General features: G+C 41.6%; 1 protein-coding gene across 1 annotated transcript in view; it reads left to right on the plus strand.

The window, feature by feature from the left end:
• plagl2 (pleiomorphic adenoma gene-like 2) overlaps positions 1-22,689 on the plus strand; it is a 51,437-nt gene that overhangs the window by 21,044 nt on the left and 7,704 nt on the right. Inside the window, exon 2 of the mRNA XM_061839766.1 lies at positions 21,855-21,982. The gene's annotated coding sequence lies outside the window, so the exon portion shown is untranslated. The remainder of the gene's footprint in view (positions 1-21,854; positions 21,983-22,689) is intronic.

Raw genomic sequence — 22,689 nt, forward strand, 5'->3', positions numbered from 1 at the left:
GCTACCTGAAATTTTCTCCGACAGGAGTGGGCAGGGGGGTGCTTGCTATGAAAATTGTCAACGCGATGACAGCTGATAGTGCTGAAAATTCTAAACTGGAGTGTGTGTGTGTGTGCGTGGGGGGGGGGGGGGTGATTGAAAGATTGTCAAACGGGGAGGAGTCTGATACAATCTGCCGTCTCGTCTTGATGCCCAAGGGGCACGCCCAATTTGAAAACCATTGCTTTAGAGAGTTATCTGGTGTTCTTGGTAAAATAATTAAAATTAATAATTATAATTAGTTGGACTGTTTTGGCCACGCCAACTTTTTTTTTGTCATATTTGCCTGTTCATTCAGATGCACAAATTACCCGCGTTTGCCAATTGACCGCATAGCTGACTAATGATGAGCAAGGGCACCAGCATCCAATCAGTGCAAATATTTCTTTGAATGCAATATGATACTGTGACATGTGTATTAAATTAAGAGTAAATTGTCTTCCTTCTTTTGTTTAATTTTTGGTTGCATGCTTTGTGCCACACAAAACTCTGGGGAAGTTCTGAGGGAAAAACCGTGGGACGGGTGCTGAACAATCTGTAAACTATTTGACTCTCCATCTTGAAACCCAAATCTTTCTCGAGTCACACAGCTCCTTGGACCCCCCCCCCCCCCAACACACTCACACAATGAAGTGTCGGCAATGTAGTGAGATGGAAGACCACCCTCTGCCATCCCCGTCATTCAATTCAGTGATACGAAAAGGGTGCCGTTTAAGTGTGTTAATGACTCACTCTAGTGTGCGGCACTTTCTTTTTTTATGTTTAGCATTTATCCCAAAATAACTATCTTTTGCTGTCTGACTTAGACCATATATGACAACAAGTATATCACTTTGGGTTTCTGTACTTTTAAGTTTTGAATTGGCGCATACTGTATAATTGCTCCTGGAAAAATGTTTATTAAATATGCCCAAGGAAAAACACATTACAAATGTATGTTTTGTGTTTATATGTTAATGTAGTGTGTGTATTACAATGGCATTGCCCTTTCTCCAGACATATTGTATCAGACATACTTTTCTGGAACTTTAAAAATATCCAACTGGAATGTAAAACTGGTTCGTCAGCATGTACATTTCCATTTTTTTTACTCCCTTTTTCCTGGTTTCACCTTACCTTCATGCCAGATTGTTAATCCTTCTTTCCAATAATTACAAAAGCTTGCACGAATTATTTTTGATGATATCAGTCAATGTATGCACAGTTCACATGATTGGATTAACAATACAGTAGTTTTTTAGGTGTAAATGTTGAATAAATTAAAATGCATCATTTTCTATTAAATTCATTTATTCAAATCAAATGGAAAGTATAGACAAAGTTATGCATTATTTATGGCTCGGCAATGATGTCATGCTAAAATCCATCCTTCCATCCATCCATTGTCTGGGCCACTTATCCTCACAAGGGTTGCAGGAGAGCCTATCCCGGCCAATCGCAGGGCCAAATAAACAAACAACCACTTCCACTCACATTCACTCCTACACGCAATTTAGAGTCTTCAATTAACATACCATGCATTTTTTTGGGAAGTGGGAGGAAAGGCGGCACTGTGGATCAGCTGGTAAAGTGTTGGCCTCACAGGGTTCAGTCCCGGACCCACCTGTGTGAACTTTGCATGTTCTCCCTGTGCCTGCGTGGGTTTTCTCCGGGGACTCCGGTTTCTTCCCACATCCTCAAAAACATGTAACATTCATTGGACACTCTGAATTGCCCCTAGGGGTGAGTGCGAGTGCGACTATTTGTCTCGATGTGCCCTGTTCAGGGTGTACCCTGACTCCTACCCGTTGGCAAGTGGGATAGGCTCCAGCACTCCCGTGACCCTCATGAGGGTAAGCAGCTAAGAAAATGGATGGATGGATGGATGGATGGTTGGATTTTAGCATGACATCATTACCGAGCCATAAATAATGGAAAATTGTATTATGTCTATGGATAATGGATAATGGATAATTTGTGGTCAAACTGACCTGAATGCCCAAACAAATGTAGTTGGTCTTTTTTTCCCCTGGCAATTGAAATGACCAGATCTATTATTAATATTTGATATGCAAACAAACAATGCTCTGATTCGTAATATGAAAGCAGTCAAACAGCCATAGTAATGGATCCCTCGATAGTGGGTTTTACAATGTGAAGCAGTGTTAGACTGTTGGCCTACTGATGGGGGAACCTTGGTAGAAATGAGAGTTGACGACTCACAAGCCTGCTGGAGAGAGAGAGAGAGAGAGAAAGAGAGAGAGAGAGAGAGAGAGAGAGAGACAGAGAGGCGAGAGGCGAAATAAAAGAGAGGGGAATATTTTGAGGGGCTTGTCCTGCGCTCTCATTCAGTCACTTCAACGTAACCGGCACGCAGCTTTCCATTGCTCTTGCGCATTTGTTCAACACTGACAGGAAGCTTTGCTATTTAATCCACAGTTACATTATACAATATAAATTTTATGAAGTATTGTTACGAAACACAACCCAACAATGCTTTTACGTACTAGATTTTCATGGCTCGGGGGCATCCGGCCACCTGCTCAACGGCTCAAAACCCTTCCAGCAGTGTGTGAAAGCTTGTGTTTATGAAGTCATCCTCCACAAAATGGACCCAAACACGACACAAATCTGGCTGTGAAATGCTTTTTGGAATTTCTCCAAAAATAAATTGAAACAATTTAGTCTTGTGACGCAATGTTTAAGCGTTGCACACAATATATTTGTGTTGTCACTTTGCCGTTTTTCCTCAGATCAGAGTGTTTGTAGCAACAGCAAAGGGAGCAGGTACTTGAATATTAAAGGCCCAGTAAAGTGGCAGAAAATATTCATCCATGCATCCATTTTCTTAGCCGCTTATCCTCATGAGGGTCGCGAGAGGGCTGGAGCTATTCCCAGCTATCATCGAGCATGGAGGGTGGGGGGTGTACACCCTAAACTGGTTGCCAGTCAATAGCAGGCGACACAGAGACAAACAACAGTCGCACTCACAATCACACCTAGGGGCAATTTAGAGTGTCCAATTAATGTTGTATGTTTTTGGGAAGTGGGAGGAAGCCAGAGTGCCAGGAGAAAAGCCACACAGCCATGGGGAGAACATGCAAAGTCCACACAGGCGGGGCCAGGATTTGAACTCCGGTCCTCAGAACTGTGATGCCAACACTCTACAGCTGCTCCACCGTGCCGCCACACAAAAATATGTCTTGTAAATTTGACACACCACAGTGAAGAGTAATTTTAACAATCCTGCCCAAGTTAAATGAATTTAAATATGTAAAGTATGTGAAAGCAAGACTCATATTGGTGAAGAACAATATGAATACAGTAACATGATAAGACAGCACAGTAGTAGTAGTAGCAGTAGATGTGTAGTTACATGTCTCTCTGTTGTTGTTGAGCAACAAGAGAAATAGTGGGTAGTTCAATTAGTAGTTGTGGGAATGAACCCACGTTCTCGTTGTTGCCAGGAATTATTCGGTATCTTCAATCCACAGTGAGGCGATTCCTGAAGTTCGAGTGCTGTTGTGGTTGCTTGTTTTTGTTGTTATTGATATTGTTTTTCTTAAGTGTTGCTCAGTCGAAAGTTCCTATTCAGGCACATGGTGATTGCCTGTACTGTGGGGATTCTTCCACTCCAATTTTAAGTCAAGTCTAACCTGCCGATTGCAATTTTGGCTTATTGTAAACTGTAATTGAAAGCACATGCAAACAATTTTGTAGCTTTGCTTTGATGGAAAATCCCCCACCAACTTGTAACAAAGTGCAGCATTTCAAAAAAGTACAGCTATGAAATCCCAACCAGACAACTTGTTTCATCAAAAAGGATCCAAAAAGCAAAAGTGAACTATTAACAGTTACAGTAACTATTGACAATTGCTGGGAACAGCAGTCTCAAACAGACTGGTGCTTCAAATTCACGTCACAAATCATCATTTTCAACTCAACTTTGGCATACTTTAAACTCCATTTGGGGAATTTGTTGACAGGTCTCAAAGCAGAAATTTACAAACGCAATTCAGTGTTAAGTGTTTAGTGTCGCTTGTGCATCCATCATGACAATCACAACAATGGCCGACTTCTGCAGAGTTATGTTATTTTGATAACACCTTTCCCGCAAAGTGTACAATGTGACAGATTTTTTTTTTACACTAACATGCTGGCAACACACTGTTGTTACTGGCAAGTGTGTTGCCAGTAAGTTACTCTGGTCTTGGACTATCCATCCATCAATCCATTTTCTTAACCGCTTATCCTCACAAGCGTCGCGGGGAGTGATGGAGCCTATCCCAGCGGTCAACGGGCAGGAGTCAGGGTACACCCTGAACTGGTTCCCAGCCAATTGCAGCGAACATAGAGACAAACAGTCACAATCAGACCTAGGGGCAATTTAGAGTGTCCAATTAATGTTGTATGTTTTTGAGATGTGGAAGGAAACCAGAGTGCCCGGAGAAAACCGACGCAGGCACGGGGAGAACATGCAAACTTCACACAGCCGGGGCTGGGATTGAACCTGGGTCCTCAGAACTGTGAGGCTTGAACTATATATAAATAAAAAGTCAGAGGTGAATCTTCTGGTCTGGATTCAGAAGTCATGCACCATGTGATACTGTACATCTTAGTCAATACACCAGCTGTGAATCATTATTTGCTCAATATTAGTTGATTAGTGGCAGCAACTAGTTAGAGCGTTGACCTCACAGTTCTGAGGACTCGGGTTCAATCCCGGCCCCACCTGTGTGGAGTTTGCATGTTCTCCCCATGTCTGTGTCGGTTTTCATCGGGGACGCCGGTTTCCTCCCACTTCCCAAAAATATGCATCAATTAGAGGCTCTAAATTGCCCATAGGTGTGATTGTAAGTGCGACTGGTGTTCGGTGTTCTCCATGTGCCCTGCGATTGGCTGGCAACTAGTTCAGGGTGTACCTTGCCCCCTGCCCGTCACTTCTGTGACTATTGTGAGGATAAGCGGATGGGAAAGTGGATGGGTGGATAGCTGATTAGCAGTTAGTGTCGTAGTTGTACACTCGCATGACGTTACTGCATGGAGCGTGGGTTCAGTTCCCACTCAATGACTGTGTAAATGTGAGTTCGAATGGTTTTCGGTCTGTATGTGCACTGTGACTGACGAGCAAGTGTAGTCGGCCTTTCGCCTGAAGACTCCTGGGAGAGACTCCAGCACCCCTAAGCAGGATACGGAGTGTTGAAAATGGAATGATGATGGATAGTTGATTAGCTTACCATCGAGCAGAAATGAGCTCCTTTCGCTTGACCTCTACAATGACCTTTCAGCACTGGAAAAATACTGTTACAACAAAACCACATGTACAGTATGGAAAAGAAGCTTGTACAACAATGTAGCAGTTCACACTGGTTTTTACACAGATCTTCAATAGATCTTTGGAATTGTGTGAAATCCCTTCCTACCTCAAACGCCCCATCATCATCCCGGCACCTAAGAAACCTGCAATCTCATTATTGATTGACTACAGAAGTGTCGCATTTGTTGTCATGAAATCCTTTGAATTCCTCGTGCTGAAACACGAGAAGAGGAGAAGTCCACAAGAGCCTCACAAGACTCCTGTTGGACTCCCTGCAGCAAACAGGTCTGGGGATGACGCAGTCAATTTGGAACTGCACTTCATCGTAGAATACCTCGAAGACGTAGGGACCTTCAGCTCTGTTTTCAAGACCAACATCCCCGAAAACCTTTCCTCCAGGCTTCTCCAGCTCAGCGTCTTACCTACCATTTCCCAGTGGATTTAGAGTTTCCTTACTGGACTCATCCCCACGCATTATCAGCCCATGTGTCCCTCAGGCATGTGTCCTTCCTTCACTACTTTCGGTAAATGAACAACTGCACCTCAACGCACCTAACTGTCAAATTCCTGAAGTTTGCAGACGACACCACTGGTCATCGGCTTCGTCAAAGACGTCTGCGCAGCGGTTGTTGCGTTGGTGTGGCTAGCACAACCTGGAGCTGAATACGCTCAAGACGGTAGAGATAATCATGGACTTCAAGAAACATCCTTCACCACATCTGCTCATCATGCTGTCCATCTGCCCTTTGTCAACTGTCAAAACCTTCAACTTACTGGGAATTTGAGTCTCTCTGGACCTGAAGTGGGACACCAACATCAACCATCCTCAAAAAAAGGCCCAGTAGAGGTTTCGCTTCCTGCAGCTTCTGAGGAAGCATGGAGGTCACTGGAGCTGTTGCGGCAGTTCTCCACAGCAATCATTGAATCAGTCATCACAGTCTGGTTTGGTCCTGTCACAAAGAAGGACAAAATCAAAGTGCAATGGGCATTCATGGCCTATGAAAAAAAAAAAAAGATCAGTACCTCCTACACAATCTTGAGAATGTGCAAGCCGATAAGACTCAAACAAGATCATTCAAAATCCTCTTGGACGCTGCACATCCCCTCGTCCCTGTTTCCAGCTCCTTCCCTCAGGGAGGTGCTATTGAACAATATCAAGTACAACCTGCAGACATTCAAACACCTTCTTCCCACTTGCCATTAACTTCAACAGTTAACTTGCAATTTAACTGCAACATGCCGCCAAATTTGCACATCTCTGTCAGGACACATCTACATTATCTGTACACTCAGTGTTTTATCACGTCACGCTGTTTGCGTTGTTATGTTGATGGCTACTGGCCACCCGTGGTTGAGAATTCTCTGCACCGTTTGCAAAATCGTCACTTACAATTGCTCTAAAATACTTGTCATTTTTCAGTGTTACACTTTCATTGCTCACTGACTATCCACATGTGTTTTTTATATCCTAAATGTGTATTTTGTCATAGTGGCTGTTTGCTATTATGCTAGAGTTGGCTCCAACAACTGGAGACAAATTCTTTGTGTTTCTTGGAAGATACTTGGCCAATGAAGCTGATTCTGATTCTGAATAATGTTTTTCTGAAACAGTGCCACATTGTTAGTGTTCAGTATTTCCACACAATATATTTTTACGATCGTTCCTTTCCTTATACATATATATGCGTTCATCTGAGATGACACGCTGTGGCGACCCCGAAAGGGACAAGCCGAAAGAAACACACACCTTTCCTTATACATATATATTTCAATTCATGCTGGGAACATATCCATGCAGTAACACACCATAAACCCAAAGTTTCTTTCCATGGATGTGTGTGTATGTATGTGTGTCTTTATATGTATATAGCCTTCACGAGATATATATATATATATACACGAGCCCACGGCTCTTTGCCTTCTTTCGTGTGGCTCTCGTGAAGGCACAAAAGCATATCGAAGTTCTGTGTATGTACTTGCGCACGTTCATTACGGTAGTTGCGAGCAAGCGTTGCTTGCGTTTATTTCGGTTGTTAGGGGTATTGTGACATCAAGCTCTGTACGATGGTGACTTTATTGTTCCCGCCGCCCAGCTCAGTTGTACAACGAGCGACGGAAGCGTTAATCCCGAACAGGACGACCTCGGCCCCGAGAAGACGTCTCCCCTGCGTCTCTCGATCACGTGACTGGGACTGTAGGCAGTGCTCATTCATCGCCAAGCAAAGACATGTGGCTAATTTTATTTAGAATTTTGGAACATTATTGTCTGTTGTGTTCATTATTATTGGTCTATCGGTATTTTCTGATGTTATGACCATACGTCAAGCATTTTTAAAAATTGCAATCAAATGTTGTCAACAAATTTAGTGCATTAGTTATGACTTACTGTAGTAGGTGTTACCTTAAGCATTTAGGCAGGGGCTATCAGGGGCATGGCCAAGCCACTCCGCTGGGCGGAGCTGCCTCTGGCAGCAATCCTACTCCTGCGCTGCATGGACACTTATTGGACCAGGCATTTAAGCCTTGAGTGTGTCTTCTGCATCTGCCAGTTCGTAGTGTTTTGTGTGTGTTGGACTGCATCATCATGTGTGAGTACGCAAGTGTTTTGTAGTGCTTCCCTTCCTGACAGCGTTCCTGTGCCATCCTCGTCAAGTCTTGGTTTTGTTCATATTTCCAAGTTTTGCCTCATCGTCATCGGACCTCGTTTCATGTTTTTGGATCTTGCCTTTTGCCTCGTGTATTTTTCCTTCTGCCTTTTCTGGACTGCTTACTTGTTAGCCTAGAATAAAACCACCCTCAACATCATGTCCTTGCCTCGGGCTCCTGCATTTGGGTACGGTCCCTTGCTGCGTGCCCATGACGGGGGCAGCTCATCAATTAGGCAATGTACAGTAGACAAATGCTCATGGCATTGTGACTTCAGGCGGCACCACCAGATTCGGGAAAAAAAAAAAAAAAAAAAAAGTTACTAAAAGTCTCAATTACTTTTTTTACTCTTACAAATCGAAACTCTAATACCCTATTCTTATTACAATGAATGAAAATAGATAAAATATACCCAAGAGAGTGTTATTTTCTCGAGTTGTTCACGCTACTAAACTGGCAAACCCACCACTATGCTATGACCCATGATGCTGAGGCCACTTCATGAAGCATCGTAAAATTTCTTTTTGACTACAAACAGCTTGGCTGTCCGTCACACTGTTGGGCCTTTTCTGTTTCCGTTCACTTTAGTATTTGGCTGAGGTCTTTGTCGTAATCCTTCATGAGGTATGTTTTTCATTTTTATATTTCCTCCTTACCAGCTATCTAAGGTGGCTGCAGCTTCCAATTCACAATTCGTGTTCACGTTGCAGAGAAATCCGAGGAATGCAGGCTTTCCGTTGACCATTTTTCAAGGCCTTGTTAATGCAAGAATGTTATTTTATGAGTAGCTACCTTTGACCAAGCACACACACACGCACAACGGATTCAAAAGACGATTCGACGAGTTGACTTTACTATTCTGCAATGACCTCTACATCTTGAAGTTTACTGTTGGTATTTTTGACATGGATAACAGAATCCCGTGGGTTTTCCTTCTAAACTGTTTCATGAGCATTAGTTTTCTTTTTATGCTTTGCCCAAATGAAAGATGAAGTTTAACATAACCTAAAGTAAACAGTAACAGCTGAGTGGCTGCTTGTTGTTGATGTACTTTCTCTTCTCTGGAAATTGTCTGTGTTATCTGTCCACGGTCAGTGGTGATAGTGTTGGGAAATTGCCTTTTCTACACTAACTAGTTCAAATTTCAGTTCACTTAAAAAAATAGTCCAGTTCATAGGTCACCATACAGAATTTTTAACAAAATTCACCATTTGAAAAAAGAACAGTGTGTTGAAGGCTCGTATATAATGTGTTCATCTGGGTTTTGTCCTGGAAGTCCCCAACATAACCTGGCACTCTTGAATGAAAATGAACTGTAGTTGAAAAAGCGCTCACAGACACCTGAATAAGCGTATTTTTAACATCATTCATCAAGCAGAAATGAATGAAGGTCAGTTCACGTTGGCACAAAATATGAACTTCTTCATGAACTTTGATTCATTGAGCTCATTTATTTATAACACTGCTTGGTGCTCATTTGTTTGCTACCCGCCGACATCTCTGCATGAATTTAAGGACTTGTGGGACTATTGGCCGATTTGGCGCAGTCCTGTAGGGCAGCAGTCTTGTACTTTTTATTCACATCAGACATTTTGACGGTAGGAGATAGGAGGAGGAGTGAAGCTCCAGGGAGGAGAGATAGCAAGGGTGGATGACTTCAAATACTTGGAGTCAACAATACCGAGCAATGGAGAGTGTGGTAAAGAAGTGAAGAAACTGTGTGACTATGTGACAGAAGAGTCTCCGCTAGGATGAAGAGCAAACTTTATAAAACAGTGGTGAGGCCGGCCATGATGTACGGATTAGAGATGGTGGCACTAAAGAAACAACAGGAAGCAGAACTGGAGGTAGCAGAAATAAAGATGCTGAGATTCTTGCTCGGAGTGACCAGGTTGGATAGGATTAGAAATGAGCTCATTAGAGGGACAGCCGAAGTTGGATGTTTTGGAGACAAGGCTAGAGAGAGCAGACGGACGAGAGAGTGACTATCTTGGTAGAAGGGTGCTGAGGATGGAGCTGTCAGGCAAAAGAGTGAGAGGTAGACCAAAGAAAAGGTTGATGGATGTTGTGAGGGAGGACATGAGGACAGTGGGTGTTAGAGAGGAACATGCGCGAGATAGGCTTAGATGGAAAAAGATGGCACGCTGTGGCGACCCCTAATGGGACAAGCCGAAAGGAAAAGAAGAAGAGATTTTGACAGTTCAGTACATTAACCCAAAAGATTTGATGATTCTTTGTACGGTCAGTAAAATGTTTCTGTAAATTCGTAGCAACACACTTGAATCTGGTGCTCTTTTAACATTTGTAGTGTTCATGTGCACCATGTGTCTGCATCTCAGATTATTGCATGGCTTTCCGTCCTCCTGTGATTTTTATTATTTTTTAAAGTTCTAGTAGTGCAGAAACACTGGAGTTCTAAGAGATGAATTGATGTTAGAGTTCTAGAATTTCAGATTGTCTGCCAGTCCGTGTCTGAATGTGATTGGATATGTGAATGGGGGTGGGGGGAGTACAACCAGGAGAGGAGGAGGAGGAGGAGAGGAGCACCTATGTGAAGGCAAAAGGCACACAGTAAAGCAAACAACTAGTTGAATGTTTTGTTGTTGTTGTGATGCTACTGTACTGTATTGACAATGTACGAATGACGTCACTAGTTGCTCGTCGAAGTCATGCAATCCTACGCTCACACAGATGCTCTCTTCACTTAAAGAAAACAAAACACCAACAATGAAAGGGAAGCGGTTACCAGACAGATGAAAAGTGAGCAGGAAAATGAAAGTTCAACAAGGTAGAAAAACACATGAAAGAAGGCTACGTGGATGTGTTGCAACCTGTTTTTTTTTTCGTTTTTTTTTTTTTTGTTAGGCGAAGCTGCTTTAACAATGCCTGTTGTATTAAGTGACGCTGACGTTGCCGAACTTGGAGATTGTTTGTTGCTGACCATATGTGAAACACACACACACGACTAAACAAAGGTGAGTTGCAGCAGCCTCACACAAAGTGCTGCACGTCCACACGCACCAGATTTAGCTCTCACTTTTACAAAGGTGATCATGGCAGGAGGTGAGAGTATTATTTTAAAAGTACAAGCTGCTCAAAATGAATGTTCTCATTTTCTACTCAAATAAATTCACCAGTTAGGCTTTAAAGGAATTGTCATGTACTGTGCCTTGAAAATTTTAGGTTAATCCGATCATTTAATGGTCATTTTATCAGCAATTACGAATTTTCATGGCCACCGCCGCCATTTTGGCGAGCCACATGACCTGCTTGTGCGGATGAGACGTCTCCTGTGCGTAACCAAAGAAATCATGGCCGATTTGTAGTGTAATCACATGCAGTGCCACCACTGTTGGACATGTGAAAATGCCCTACTGTATCAAGAAATTTTGCCATAATTCGGATAGAGATAATCTGAGGAAGGCTCGGTGGCATATTCCGCCCAGTAAGAAAAAGAAACATTTAAGGACCCAGTGGCTAGCGAAGTGAGGTTGCCCTGAGCCGTACGGCATGTGTACAGATGTATTTGCGCGCTTATTTAAGACCAACACTTTCAGAGTACAATAAGTCTCTGAATTTTTTTAAATAAGATTGTGATGACGTTGCTAACCAGTAGTGACAAAAGTACTTCTTACCATTAATGCGACTTCTTGTGCTTTCATTTGTCATTCAGGCGTTGAGATTTTCCATCTGTTCATCGTGACCGTACTTCAATTTGATTTGCCATCACAATGGTACAATGGTGAACAATTCTTGCTGACAAAGGCGTGTCTTTTATTCGTTTGATGATCTTGTCTTGATGTGAAGTTGGCAAAATATTTATTGGGAACTGAACTATTGGGATATTTATTGGGAGTACGAATGCTCTGGCATACTCCCCATGTGTGAATTTAAACACACAGCAGAACCCTGACTGGTGACCAGTTCCTGGTGTAGTCCGCCTTTTGCCCAAAGTTAGCTGAGATAGGCTCCAGCACCCCATGACCCTAGCCAGGATAAGCGCTATTGAAAGTGCATAGATGGATTTTGAATTATATTGACTGTAATACATTTTTTGAATTTCAGTATCGTACTTTGTTGCCGAAGGAGAAATTGTTGGTTAAACGAAAAGCTAATCAGCCATTTACAGAGTACATACTGTATTTTTTTCTAATAGTAGCCTAGCTAGATGGGTATTTTGTCCTAATTTTATCTGATATTATATCTATATTGCACTAATTTTGGACTCTGCACTGCTTGTGATTTAAACATTAAAAGGCCAGTGAGGAGAGCAGCAGTGCTGAAAGTGTGCGAGTTTGCACTTTTTGGTCTTTGCACATGACAAGAAGAGGGTTGGGGTGGCGGTGCAGGCGGGTCGTGCAACTGGCGTGACGCCCGCTGGCAACATGCCCACATCTCCGGCTGCTGCCGTGCTCCATGTCATGCCCGGGACTCCCTGCCAGGGCTTTCCCCAGAACTGCTCCTACACACACACGCACACACACGTGCACATGCAGACACACACAGACACGTATGGAGACGCAAACGCACACATACACACACACACACAAACAATGCTTCCCATGTGTCAACATTTAGTTCGGATGATGTAATGATGTCTGTCATGCACATGGTTACTTTTGCTCGTTACTTCTGATTTAAACAGAATTCTTAATAATTACAAATAAGTAAAGAGCACAGATATTGTGGTACAATTGCTGCCCTGCAATTTTTTACTTTGTTCAAATTATATATTATTATTAAGTTTATGTGATGTACAGTGGATATAGAAAATATACACACGTGTTCAAATGCCCGTTTCTTAGTTGTAAACAAATATATATAACTTAACTTTTTCACCATTGTGACCTATAACCACTAAAACTCAATTGTAAAAAAAAGCTTTTAATAGGAAAAACGTACAATAACCTAGTTGTATAAGCATGTACAAGCACCCTCAAACTAATATTTTGTTCCAGAAACCCTTTTTTTTTTTGACAGCATGGACACTAAAATCAAAAGTATTAGACAATGACTAAAACCATACGCTAAAGAACCAAAACATTGTCAAAAGCACAACGTCAGCCTCTGACTTTTTGCAAAACAATACAGATAGTAATTTTCTAAACAGTAAACATACAGAACTTGTATACATTAGACACAGTACATCAAGATGCACAGACACAGCCATCAAGTACACGCCCACATGACTTAGTAGTACACACACCAATCAGACTTAAGTACAATAAAATGCAGCAGGTGAGTTCATTTGAAGAATGCGTCTTTATTTCTGTACCATACAGTCGCACCCAACCCTCAAAAGATTTTCAGTTTCACCCAAACTTACCAGTTTACTTATCTAATAATGTATATTTTTAAAGCAGAAATATGTGTGTGTAAACAACAGTGACCACTTTTGGAACTGTCAGACTATGTCAACGCGTTTTTTTTATTTTTGGACACACGTAGTGTCCGGATGGTATTTTACTTTTTGGTACTGCAATTTTAACCTGTGCTGGACACAGTAAATTTTATGTTTGCTTGATATTTGCTGAGCTTACAGTGTCATGCACCATAAAAATTGATAGATTTGTAGTGATCCTCCATGTTGATTGATTTGGGGATATGAAAATAAATGAATTAGAGATTCACGAGTGCGCAGTATTGGGCTTCTCTAGGGTTTGGTGAATTTATGTACTGTATACTTTCTCTTTCTATACTTACAATACCCTTATCATTGATCAGTGAAATAGTTAAAAGTATTTTCAGTTAAAAACTGCAGTGTATAAATCATTCATCTAAAATATTGCCATATGAAACCTGTATTTCATAAGGTAACCACAGTTTTTTTTTTTTTAACAACTTTGCGTAGAGCTTTTCCGAGTGATTCATTTTGCAAAGAATCTGAGGTGTTCTGCTTACTCGGCTGTGTGGTTGTGTGAATTTTGTGCGGTGTTTTGACAAAATGAGCCCTGCTTTCATAATCATGTTTTGAGATTGAAACTTACAGCACTGAGTTTTTTTGGGGTAGGAGACTGTCAGTTTGGCACAGCTTTTTGTGGCAATATTTGCCCACTCTTTTTTTACAAAATACACTCTCATTTGAGATGAAGAAAAACAGCCCCAACGTATGTTGCTGCTACCATCATGCTACACTGTGGTAGGTTGTTCTTTTGGTGATCTGGTAGAATTCTGACCCCCAAAAAGTCAACCAAGATTTCGTCAGACCATAATACAGTTTCCCAATTGATTTGGAAAGTTCAAGTCAGGTAAGATAAGGCTTTTGTCTTGCCACGCAACCCATTAGCCGAAAAAATGAAGAAGACTGTGAAGATTTTTGTCACATGAACCGAACAGCCAGAACTAGCCAGAAATTACTGCATTGCTTTTCATTTTTTTTAAATTGCAAAAATCTAGTACGTAGACATTTTATGTGCACCGTATTATACTGTTATTGCCAGTATTCCCTCTAAACTGCGCAACTGCGTACTTGTCGCACACAGCGCAAAGGAAAACACATCCAGTGCAGTGAACTACAGCCTGACATTTTTATTTTTTTTTTAAACACGGCAGCACATTGCCTCTCACAAAGAGCTGCTGCTCTTGCACACCAGGCCACACATTCTACTTCTTAGTTTACCTGACAATGACCCCCTCCATTTTAAAGGGGTACGCTCATAATTACAAACAGCGGGGTGTGTGAATAATAGAAGAAAAAGTGGTGAAACTGGATGAGATTTTCTCTTTTTTGAGTGAGAAAGGTCTGGTCTGAAGCCGAAGTAGAAAGTGCAGGATGAGATGGTGTGTAATGTTAAAATTCCACCTTGGCACAGCCTGATTGAGGATGAAAGCACAGACGATACATTGCCCAAAAAGCTAATTCTGTATTTTAAATATAGAAGGCAACATAACATTAACCTTAAAACTGTTTTGGAGCATCATTCAGCTTTCAACATGCATTGTGAAAGGTATTCTGCAAGCAATAATTCATTTTTGCACCAAGAAAAACAGACAGGGATGTCATTGTGGGTTAAAAAAAAAATGAAACAAAGTTGGAAGTGATATGTATTTGTATTGCAATGTATTTTTTTGTTTGTTGACATTTTCAGTGTAAGTTTGCAAAAACACAAAATTGTTCTTAAAAAATGTTCAGATGGGAATGTAATCTGAACCTTTTAATGAGCCATGTAACGTCAATAGATGAGACTGATTGACCACAGTGCGTACGTCTGATGTTCCTCACAGTGGTCAAAAGGAGCACTTTCAGCCTGAGTGTGTTTGCTCAGACACGTCAAAAAATTAGAGGAAATATTGGTTATCGCACCATTATATTAGTATTTCACATTCTCAGTACACCCCTATTTTATGGTTCAGTATGTAAGCTTTATGTCACCGAAATGCCAAGAAGGTCAATCATCATGCAGTAACATTTTTTTTCTAAGCCAAGACTGATATTTTAACGAAAGTAGGGAAAATAAATGACATTGCCATTCATTTTTCTGGGTTTGTTTTAGTGCACGTATTTCAGGGTGCATAAAAAGCTGACACATCGATCGTATTTTACAAGGTATTGACTTATCTACTTTTCTGGTTTGATTCAAAGGTTCAGCTGACAGAGTTGTTGCTAAAATCTTGCCCGAAGAAGCTGTCTGAAATTGATTTGCTTTTGAATCAGGTGTGCACTCTTTGCGTAGTGGGTTAAATCGAGTTGAAAATCAGAAAATTGTTGGAAACAGCATCAGTTAAAGGTCCAATTGGGTCACAGCAGCGGGCTGACAGCAGGAAGCCGGTGGCGTCCATTGGCGGAAGTGCCCCGCTGTGACAGTTTGCCGCGCCACGTCTCAGGCAGACCACAGCGCGGCAGACTAACTTTAGCCGGAGCGGTCTTAGTGGCCACATCCCACGCCAACCGGTAGGAAGGCTATTAAGAGCTTGACGAGGAACAGCCACACGCTCTTCCTCTTGGCTGCCACCGCTCGGTGTTCTGTGCGCCACCCGGGGTCAGAGGATGCAAGAGCCAGAGGAAGTGAAACCTTGCTGAGGAGGGGGCTGCATTGTTGCCTTGAATACAGATGCAGTCTGTGCGATGCAGACTTCCTAACTTTAAAAACAGTACCCAGTGCATTTCAACAATGATCAGAGCAGTAGCATTGTCATAGATTATACAAGGACAGCCACTGTCATTTGCATTACGCTTTCTTGCTATTAATGCAAATGATATGTTTTGATGTACAGGTTTTCCTTTCAGTAATGAAAAAACGGCCTGTTCTCGTAAGAATATTGCAGGATTTCCTTCAAAAATGAACAAACCAGTCAAATGGTTAGTGGCAAAATGGTTGAATTTTGAAACACATTATCCCAAAAGAAATAATCTATTCCAGGGTCAAATTGTTGACATCATAAAACATGTAACTGTGGAATCAACATTTTAAGTAACTGTCCTGATTGTAAAAAAAAATGGAAAAAAAATACTTTTTTTTAAACTTTTGTAATTGTCATACTCCTTAAAAAGGTTGCCACTGATTATATCAAAACAAACTTGACACATATGGCAGCACTAAATGCCTTGTAATCTCTTTACATCACATAATTGATGTTGTCTTCTCCTGCCTTCTCGTGTTTTTTTCTTACACTTTTTTGCCCCTGCTTCATCTTTGGAATAAGCGAATAAAATAACAGTTTGCCTACAGATGGAAGGGCAAAATGCATTGAAAACATACGTACATTTGCATTCGCATATTCTTATTATACGTGTGCGCAGCGCAATGTGTAGTTGTGAAAAGACAGCATTCCTTTACGTCAAAGGACGACCGCCAATGGCGGACCCCCTCCTCCTCTTCAATGGGTTCACTAAAGCTTGACCTCTCGCCTGTCATACTAGACTTACTGGACTGCTGCAAAGACCCTTGACTCCACCACTGGACACAAAAACTGGGTTTGACTCCCTTTTATGCATTCCCCGATTGCAACTTTTGTTAACTTCCTTCAGCTAAATGCACATTAATTAGTCCATGTGCATACGATGTGTTTGGCGCAAAATGGAGCTCCTTTTTCATCACCAGAACGTTCTCTCCTTTAATGCATGGAAAATGACCGTATGCTCACAAGAAAATGATTCATCACAGAAACTCATCACGACACTTGGGTCACTTTATGACACTGTCGTAGCACTTGGCGAGGTACGACACGCGGTCGTACTATGTGACAATCGTGAAAATATTTTGCCAAAAATGTGACCGGTGTCATGGTTCACATGCAAAACGTGCAAGTCTTCACAAAGGAATAGAATTAGTGAAGCAGAAATAGTGCTTTGTTTTCATTAGGCTGGTTACGATCTCACTGCTTTCAAAATGGTAACACAATCCTAAAGAAGTTAAAACACATTTCAACCTCAGATTAAATATCCAAACAAGTTAGATGTTGTCAAGTTTTTCCATTTGAAATAATACATTTAGAAACAGTTTTTGTCAGTGAGGAAACGCACACAATTTAGAGATCGGAGCTTTTTATTGGGCAGCAACATGATGAAGAATTGAATGAATGCGCTTAAGCTAGCATGTTTGTGCAGCACATTCACCTTTCGGAGAGCATTACACAACCCCCACCTCCCTGCTCTCCACTACTCCACCACCAACGACCCCTCCGCCACCCCCTTGCCTGACTACCCCTCCTCACAAGAGCGGCTGTTGTCACCTAAACTCCACACGGTGAACTCAGCCTCTATTTTTAGGCTCTTCATAAAGTTAAGTCGAGCAGTGCCCGTCCTCTCACTCTGCCAGCACTCAGCCGACGTCATTTAGCTTGCGTCGGCTTGCTGCAGTTCTTCCGACTATCTTCCAAATTACAAAGCGTGCAACAAACACTTGGCTCCCCTTCTCTCATGCATATGGCCACGGCCGGCATCAGAGGGGTTAATAGCAGTCACTCAGCATGCGGGAGCCGTGGCGGGCGGGCGGGCAGGCGGTGCGGCGCAGAGGGTGACCTCTGACCCTGCTGGAAAGGAATGTGGAAGCTCTTTCATCCAGGACAGAAACCAAAGACACCCAGGCGGAAAGTGGCGGTTCAATGCTGCATTCAGCCTTCCCGTTTAGGGGAAGTGAGCGGCACTTCCAGCAAGCGTACGTACGTGGCCGGCAAAGACGTTTTGGGAAGCAAAGCTCCCGGTCCTGGTTTTTGTGATGAGTGCAGCGAGGCTTGTGCAATTAGACGAGGGGAGGGCTCGCTGTTTTGTGTTGTTTGGCCTGAAGCTCTCAACCCGTCTGCGCTTAGATGCTATTATAACTGCCATGCCAACACAAATGGACAGAAATAATGAAGTGAACTCAAACCAAGTTGACTTGATTTAAGAAAGGAGGAAATGCCCGCATTATCCTGTTATTCTTGTACTGCATTCTATCATCCACGTTTTTGTTAATAATCATAACATTTGGTTGTATAAGTCATTCTTATTCAACCACCTGTAGCTCAAACTGAATTTTGAACTGATTCCTTTTTCAACCTTTCCATTTTGTCTCTAATGACTAGCCATTTTCTAAAATGACAAAAATCCATTTGGGTTTTTCTGAGAAACATCTCGGTGAAAACTGCATTTATTATTATTATTTATTTTTTTTTTTTTTTACTACATTACTATGCGCCTCATTGTCAACTTTTGCCCTCATTTCCCTTTTGGTGATTCATTGAATTCAATGACAGTACTGTTGGACAGTATCTATAATGTGATAATAATCCAACTTTAGCTTGTTGTGATGTAGGAAATTTATTGTAAGTCATGTGCTGTATTTCAATGCGGGCTGTGTGTGTGTTATGGTCTTCATTGTGAATATCTAAGGGGTAAAACATTCATTGCAGATGTAGGACTTCAATACTGTCATACAGTATTTATACAAATAAATAAGATGTTGTTGCAGCATAATATTATCATTCCTGAATGTTTCTTGGGTTGGAAACGAGAAAGTTGCTTTAAGTTGGAGTTCCAACTTGGTAGGGGGTATAGTGTGTTTGTGTGTGCACGCGTGTGCGTGTGTTTGTATGATGCTGCACAAGCCCAACTATGTGTGCTGCATGTCGCTGTTGTGCGGCGGCGCAACACGGCATGATTCAGGACAGGAATGTGCGACGTGGGTAGGCTGCAACAATGGAGCCGGGCTCCCTGAGGGTGGTCAATGGGATGGGTGTCACCCCCCTGCATCCCCCCTGCTGGGTGATGACCACCGCACAATGCTACAGCTGTCAGGTCCTCTTAACCACTACTGTAAACACACACACACATTCATTGGAGAGCACACACGTGACATGTGACATAACATTTTCAACACACACACACAATGTTACCTTGTAATAATATTTTACAGTTGTTATCCTGTGAACGTTTGTGTGAATATGTGTTTCATGTTGTGTATAGAGTGGTGCCTTAAGATGCGGGTTTAATTCGTCCCGTGATTACGTTCATAACTCAAAACACATGTATCTCAAATTATCTTTCCCCATTGAAATGGATGATTAATGGCATTAATCTGCTGTGCCTCGAAAAAGAAAATCAGCCAAAATGTGTATTTTTGAATAGGATTAAAGCATTTTATAATATCTTTAGAAAGAATGAAACTGTTGTTTCTACATTTTTTTTCTTCTATTCAATGGACATTGTGCTGCTCCTTCTGGTGTGCACACCTTGGCTACCTTGGGCTAGTATGACAAACGTTTACAAGGGACTCAGTCAGTTGCAGTAATATTTTTCAAACGGTAAATGATACTGTATATCCCTGTGAGTAGTGTTCACATATTCAATGCTTGAAGGCTTAAACACTGCAAAACCGGCGATAATCGTTTGTCCTAATATCATGTTTTTCATTGTTTGTTAGCATTAAGCCAAATGGCCTGTCCTAAATACACAGTGCATAATTGTTTTACGATTATACTGACAGTAAACTTTAACTGGGACTGGCAATAAAGACACTAAAGCCTCTTTTGAGGAACTCGTTTGCTGTCTGGCAAACTAAAGCTTGAATCGTGTTCACTGCCATCATACAGAGCTTGTATCTCAGGTTTTTGCTTGAAAGTCAAAGCGCAAAATTGGCCTAACGTGGAAATGTTGCGTCTTCAGGAACCACTGTACATGTACGCATTATTCTAGGGGAAAAAAAAAAAAAAATATATATATATATATATATATATATACCATTTTTATATATATATGTGTGTGTGTGTGTGTGTGTGTGTGTGTATATGGCCTTGTGTCATGTTATTTATGGACAGTAAATCACAAATCTGGAAGTGGCGACTTCCACTGTGAAAAGTCCAAAAGGACAGAAAGATTGAAGGCATGCATGTTTGAGTGAGTGCATGTCTAGCCCCTAACACATTTTTTTAGACCGCCACCTCTGATTGTCTCAGAGACCATCTGTCATCAGGCGCCGTTTAATGCGTTCTGCAGTATTTTGGTTTCCGTTCGCAATTGTTGTCTTATCATTTTTGTACGGAAATGGAGAATTTCAAATTGAATTCACTTTTTTTTACTACTCAAATCACAACGGGTTTCTTGGAATTAAATCAATCATAACATTCAACCAGGAAACCTCCTGTAACAAAACGAACATCTGACATCCCTTCACGTTGTTGCTTTTTCAATTAATGGATACCCACTGTATCCAAATAGTATTCAACACCATATATTGTGTGCGTGTGTTGTGGTTACAGGCATGCACTTTGCACCGTAGAACTCACAATGGGTGTGGTGACCCACTCAAAAGTGATCTGATGTGGTCTTTAAGTAGCCACGATACATTTTTTTTTTTTTTTTTGCATCCATATATTGTCAGTGTGTTTCTTTTGTGCTGCGTACACTAACATGCGTTGCTCACAGAGATATAAGGACGCATTTCTGTACACATAAACATCCGAAGCATCTGTGAAAACACTTGCAGCATATTCCACCACATTAGCTGTCATTCTCAAGTTGGCGACCTCTCACACAGAAAGTGTGCGAGCACGCATGTGTGCGAGTGCGTGTGTGCGTTCTGCTCCAAGTGCACGCTCTGGAGTCACGTAACCCTGCCGTTGTGTCCGCTCAACCTTGGACTTCGCTGCCGTGTTAGTTGGTAGCAGAGGTCACAGAGGTCACCTGGGGTGCATAAAGGAATGTGTAATCTGAGGGACTGAGGGTGGGTGGGGTTAAAGGTGGACTGCTAAACTGCGGGTTGCGAGTTGTCTTGTTATTTGTGTGCAAGTGTCCATTTTGCGTTGAATTTGGGGTCAGCATTGTCCACCCGAACGCCAGGAGTGTGTTTATTTAAAGTGTTCCGACATCCTCATCTACCTTCACGACAAGTGGATACATGTACACGCACATACACACGATCACACTTCAGAACAGGAAGATGTTAAGTTTGGTCCTAATCATGAAATGTGTTGTCATGGTTATGACAACACATCGTAACACTTGTCATTTAGCGCCCTCTAGTGAGTAGAAGTCGCGCATCTCTAAGAACTCGTTGCAGTGCTGTAAATTTCTCATATGCCAAGGGAAGTTCAACTGGACCACTCTGATTTTGACATTTCTTCACTTACTAATTCACGTACTTCTTACATGTACAGCATATTTTTTTTAGCTTTGGCTCTTGTGTAGTTAATTGGTCAACAATCAAATTGACACAATCCACGTAATTCCTAATGATTGTGTCATTAATTTATTGACCGCTATCTACCTCTTTGCAATGAGTGCATTTTTCAAATGACCTGCTTTTTCAAAGACTAAAAAACTTTCAGTTTCAGGAGGAAAACATTGGTTACTATCCAATTTCTCACAGCAGGATGAATAAAGTCATCAAACTGTCTGTCTTTCTTTCTGTACTTGACTTAGTGATACCAAACATTGTGTTTGTTTCCCTCCCACCAGAAGAGTCAAGATGCAGAAGAGTATTTGGCACTCGCTGCCAAGTGTGGCTGTTGGAACTGGGTGAGGAAGAAATGTAAAAGGAGGGAACGTGTAACACATCAATGGCATAAAAACGGACACCAGGAATAGTAAGTATGATACTTTTTATTTTCTACTTTCTATTCGACCAAATACTGTATGTTCAGTTGCAGTTAAGAGTGATAGAATGCAGATTGATGTGATCTATAGCTACAGTAGCTTATTTTGTGCCCTAATAGTACCCAGAAATATCTCAATTCCAAGATGTTGCAAGAAATATAACACCACCTTTTGACGGATAAACATGAACGCAGACAACATTTTATGGCCGATTTTACTAATAGGAAACTAATTGCTGTTAAAGGCGACATTTCCTCACAACATACTATATCAACATGTCTAATATTGGCCAGAGATTTAATTTTTTGGACTTTATGGACTAAGTCTCCACACTTCATTTCATCTGAGAGGTTTTATGTGCCTTTCTTGGTGCTGTTGTTTATTAGCAATGGGACACAAAGGGGCTTAGCTGTTAATTCTTTATAGACTACAATCGCATCTATAGACTGAGACCGGAACCTCGATAGAATGGACTAACAGGTGTGTGTGTGTGGGGGGGGTGGGGGGGGGTGACGGTGACATTGTTTAAGTACAGTAGTCGTCATAGGTCGCTTTGATGAGGCACAAGAAATTAGTGTGCTTCCTCGTTCCAAATCCATTGACAAAGGCCGAGGGTTTGACAAAAAAAAAATGGGTACCAAAAATAGCATGTTTAAGACTCCAAATGCTTTTTTTTTTTGTTTTCCTCAGAGGCATG

Source organism: Syngnathoides biaculeatus, chromosome 2 (assembly GCF_019802595.1).
Source record: "Syngnathoides biaculeatus isolate LvHL_M chromosome 2, ASM1980259v1, whole genome shotgun sequence".
Lineage (NCBI taxonomy): Eukaryota > Metazoa > Chordata > Actinopteri > Syngnathiformes > Syngnathidae > Syngnathoides > Syngnathoides biaculeatus.